Source organism: Sinocyclocheilus rhinocerous, unplaced genomic scaffold, assembly GCF_001515625.1.
Source record: "Sinocyclocheilus rhinocerous isolate Xijiao unplaced genomic scaffold, SAMN03320098_v1.1 scaffold2975, whole genome shotgun sequence".
Taxonomy (NCBI): Eukaryota; Metazoa; Chordata; class Actinopteri; order Cypriniformes; family Cyprinidae; genus Sinocyclocheilus; species Sinocyclocheilus rhinocerous.
The window spans coordinates 164787-170042 of NW_015647017.1; the positions used below are offsets into that span (position 1 = coordinate 164787).

General features: G+C 35.7%; 1 pseudogene; it reads right to left on the reverse strand.

Moving 5' to 3' along the window:
• LOC107708264 (opsin-3-like) overlaps positions 1-4407 on the reverse strand; it is a 7538-nt pseudogene extending 3131 nt beyond the window's left edge.
• Positions 4408-5256: the final 849 nt, after the last annotated feature.

Sequence of the window (5256 nt, forward strand, 5' to 3'; positions counted from 1 at the left end):
AATATTCAAGCTGTTTATTAATTTTTCCACCCATGAACGAAAAATGAAAATTTAAGCTGAATTCTCATTTCTCGTTTTTTGGAAAAAAACGAAAAAAGAAAAAGGAGCCGTTTTCTCATTTTTCTACTTTCAATATTAAATCAAAAAACGAATGATCGAATGATACACGGATTCATATGTAATGTATCATTTTTATAATACTATTCTTATAATAGTATTTATTATGATCAGCAACCACAGCGTTATTAGCCATATTAATAACACATTTAATACACATTCATTTAATTTCTTCAAAGTTAAGGAGAGATGTAACTCACATTTTGATGCACTACAGGGTCAGAGTTTTTAAAGTGCTCCTCTGGGATCAATGCTCAAGAACACAGTCCTGCAGTATGAAATGACTTTTTGATTAATTACTTGAAGAATTAAGATTAATTAAGATTAATTGAGGAATTACTTTCTTCAAATTGAATCCAGATGAAACCTTTTCATTTCATTTCATCATAAACATTTTATGAGCCTTTTTTGCTAATTCTAATGATAAATTGTCCACATAACATCTCAGAGAAGATTAATCAGATGAAGTAACTATCTGAAAAATTGCATAAGATCTCAATCCATACTGAGGTGGATTCAAAATCTAATATTCTGGCTATGTTAAGCTGCCAAGAGGTGATTTTCCCACAAACAAAGCAATCAAATGTGATTTGTCTTGCTCTGTTGCATTCACTGGCAGCCTTGCGATGCGAAAAAAAAAAACAATTCTCTGCTCAAAAGAGACTTATTGGAGAATGTAACTACAGTGTTCCTTCTCTAGACATCAGATACTGTAAAATAAAGCTCTCTGAGGTTCTAGCAGGGTTAGGCTATCAGCTTTATCTGATCAAATGCAAAAAAATTATAAAAAAATACACATACAAAAGCACAGAACAAATAAGATGAGTACATCCCTGAGGTCCACTAAAAAGCCAAGAAACTACACATTCAATGTCTCTCCAACATTTTACTATATTACCTCGCTGTGACTGGGCAGGCAAAGTTTCTGAACACCGAATAATCATTAGGGATGTGAAAATGTTGGCGGTTGTGTTGTATTCCTCTTTTTCGATATATTATCTGACACACACACACAAAAATAATAAATAAATAAATAAAGTGACAAAAAGGCCAAGACATGAATTGTGATGCAATAATATAGAAAGGCATGGCTCCCTCTCAAGTCCAAAACATTTGCACAAAAAAAAGTATTAAAATATTAAAAAAAGGCTTTTTGTAATAGTCACCATGACAAATACTAAGTTAATTGATAGTAGTGATGCATGTGACTGCATGTTCAAGTCAAGTCAAGTCAAGCTGAGCTTTATTGTCATTCCGCTACATGTGGGGACATACAGTGGAACGAAATGTTGTGTCTCACAGGACCAACGGTGCTACATAAATACAGACATACAGCAATGAAGTAAAACATTATAAACCTACTGAGATAGTTTGACTGTAAATATACTATATATAAATAATTACCTATAGAATACAAACTGTACAAATGCTTCACATAAATACTTTACATGCGCATAGGGAAAGTCAAGCAGCTGACTGGGGAACAGTGCAAGACGATGATGGCATTACTATCAGTGCTGCAGAAACAATTTAGTAGTGTTCCTGACTGAAAGAAAGAGATCCCTTCTTTAAAAAAAAAAAATAATGGTACATCTTCAACATCAATGTTATTATCTTCACAGTAACAGTTTCTGTCCATTTAACGTAATGCTTATAAGTGCTGAAAACACAGTGGTGACTGTCATGATTCAAAGTGATGAATTACTTCAAGACATTGTGCAGTTCTGAAAATTAACAAAGAAATGTATTTCTCTACCACAACCTCTTTCTAACCAAAAAGGTAATTTTGCATCACTAAGCTCACAAGAGGTGCTGATATAGTGATCAAACCCAAAGCCTGAGGTGAGCCTGACATGCTGTGGTCTGGTCTGCTGATAGGTCAGTGTGAATGTCTCAGATTTGGTCAAATGGAAAAGGAAAGGATAACAGAAGATTTTAACCAATGCTCATGATTTCTTTCTAGGCACTCTGCCCTTTCTAGCATTTTTCTTTATCTGAGCATTTTTCATCAGACTCAAGTCCTTATCTCTCTTTCTCGGCTAATATTCATTAATTAATTGTGTAATATCTAATTTGTAATGATATCTTCTAAAATGAAAATCATTAAAACAGTAACACACATTTGTAACTATGTCAAATAAATATCCTAAAACAGTATTTTATTTCCTGCAGAAATTAGCACCTATCTGTGTAAGTTTCAAATTCATGCATCACTAAAAAGATAATATAAGTAATATACCGTATTGACCCGAATATAAGACGATGTTTTTTTCTTGGAAATACATCTGAAAAAACGCGGTCGTCTTATATTCAGGGTCTAGACTTTGACATGTCAATAATACACCCACAACAATAGGTGGTGCCAAATACGCATAAAACGAGTGTGCCATGAAATACGTAATCTAATGCGTGTTGTAAAGATCGCGAGTAAAAACAAAAGAAGAAGAAAACCTTACAGCTGCATGAGTAGTGACTGTCACGTTAGCCTGATGGGACCAAACTCCCTTTGTGATTTTAAAACGTAAGACAGTACCCAGATTTGAAGACTACAGTAAGATTTAACTTCGACTGTTAATAAGATTTTGGTAGGCTACTATTAGATGGATAATTCAGATGGGCTACCTGTTTTTTTTTTTTAATGGTATATCAAAAAGTGTATATTTTTTAAATGTGATTGTTGGTACATTTTACCAGTTTTTACCATACTTTCAAAACAAAAATTAAAATAGGAAAAATATGCAATATGAAAATAATTAAAGACAAAATGTGTTTTACTGAGAAAAAACAAGATTTGTTTTTTAAAAACCCTTTTTCCAAAAGGTACATCTGGAAAAAGGGGGGTCGTCTTATAATCAGGGTCGTCTTATATTCGGGCCAATACGGTAAGTAAACAAGTTAGTCAAATGACATCAATTAAACATGGTGAGAGCAATATCATGAAATCTTTGAACTATGAAAAACATCAAATGCTCCATGTCTCATTTCAGTTCATTTGTGATAAAGGTGGACAAGTCTTGAAAATCATGGAAATCATCTCTGAGCTATTAACTGAGAATCACTTCAGTTGAAGGTACTAAATCTACTTGGGGATAAGATTTGTTGCCTCCAGCAAGAACCTTCAAACCCATCTGCAGTTATAAACTGCAATCCTGTCTGTGGACTGTGTCTCTAATTATTTGTTGTTTTGTTGTTTTCTGGTTGTAAGAAGCTATTCAAAACTGCATTACTATGCAGTTCATTAAAACATTAATAGCTTGAACACATCTGTTCTATGACTCAAAATGATCTAGGTTTGGACATTTTTGACAAATTAAATGTCTATACTGTAGGTGCTGGCATGCACTTTATTATTATTAGTAGTAGTAGTAGTAGTATTTGTTTTAAATTTAGTTTTTAAATATTACTAATGGCACTAATTCAAAGCCACAGAATGTTACAATTTTGCATAAAATTGTAGGCTACACATTTTCAAAAGTGTATGAAATACAAAGATGGCATTTTTAAGAATTGGTCCTTTCTTTTAAACTTTAATCATGTCAGATGTGCTTTGTTTTATATTATGCACAAGCTGCTGCAGCAGCACAAAGACGCCATATAAGTTATCTCTATACGCTAAACGTGCAAATGGAGACATAACTGTATTTTATCGTTATTTTACTGTTTTATTGTTTTAATTTCTTTAGTTATGTGTTTTGTGTTTTTATTCATTTTGTTGCACATTGGACAACTTGGGATGTAATTAATGGTGCTTTATAAATAAATATGCCATTGTCGATGCCACTAAAGGTATTTTATTCCAGTTGAGATCAAATCCAAACTAGTCTTTACTACGTAGCCTATGCAAAACCAACTTAACTGAATATCGCATTGCCTATACAGTACGTGTAGATAGACAGTTCGTTCAACAAAACACTCACCTAACAACGAGTTGGCAAAGCCGTACCACACACATCCACTGTCGCCGATGAGCCATCGCCCTTGAGTGCTCGCCGCGAAGCTGAACGGTGTGCCCAACACGCAAACCAGGAGATCACTCAAGCAAATATTCACCAGCAAAAAGTTGATGGGGGACCGCAGAACCTTGCAGCGGCAGAAGAGGACGAAAACCAGAAGGTTGTTGAGGAATCCGAAAGTGCCGATAAAGCCCAAGGTCACCGCCACGAGCAGGTGGCCGGTGGGACTGAGGGTGCGATAGGAGGAGGACGCCTGCAAATGTTCCTCCACTGCACTGAGGCACAGCGCGCTGTTCGCCCTCCTGCAGCTGATCGCACTCAAGTTGGACGCAATCATCGCAATCCATTCTGGGTGCACATTGAACAAAAGTCACCGCATTGTTTTCTGGGGGAAAACGAAACATTTAATGTGCTGTGGCATTTTGATAACAGACTGCGATCCATAGAGAGGATAGGCTAGTTATTTGCAGAACAGTTTAAGTGTTAGATGACGACGCACGACGATTTTTTGCAATTGCTGAACTTTGTTGCTCTGTCCATCGGTTCAGAAGTGGGAATAAAGTTTGGCGTCCCTTTGCTCCACCGTGTGGTGGTTATAATCCTCATATGTGGAGGAATTTTAGTGGGTTGATGTTAGTGTACCTCCTTCTCTGCTGACGTTAAAGTCCGTCAGCTCTACTGAGGTATAATGGACACAACATCCTGGTTACGAGGAGAAAAACCTCTTCAGTCTGTACTGTCGCACGACATATTAAATGGTCGGTTGGTAAAAGGTTTATCTTGTGGGAAATGCTCACTGAGGAAAGTTTGAAATTCCCTTTTTATTATTTGAATTACTCAAATCATTGTTCATACGTTTAAGCGCTGTCCGTGCAGTGTTTAAGCAAGTTTTAAACGAAAAACTAGAGCTGTGTCCGAAAGCCTAGGCAGCTGACTTGCTGCCTTATGGGGCAATGACTTTGCATGCAGCGTTTTTACACCTCATGAAACTGTTGTCGGACAGGCTGAGGCAGCTAATGGTTTAATGATCTACTTTTAAATAGAACGAGTTTTTGTGATAACTAAACAAATATTTAATTATTATAATACTGATTTCTCGCTAGAAATAACATCAAAAGTGCAAAAAGTTAGTCAAACATACATTTACACACAAACTGACCACCAAATTCAACTTTCAGACTCCATC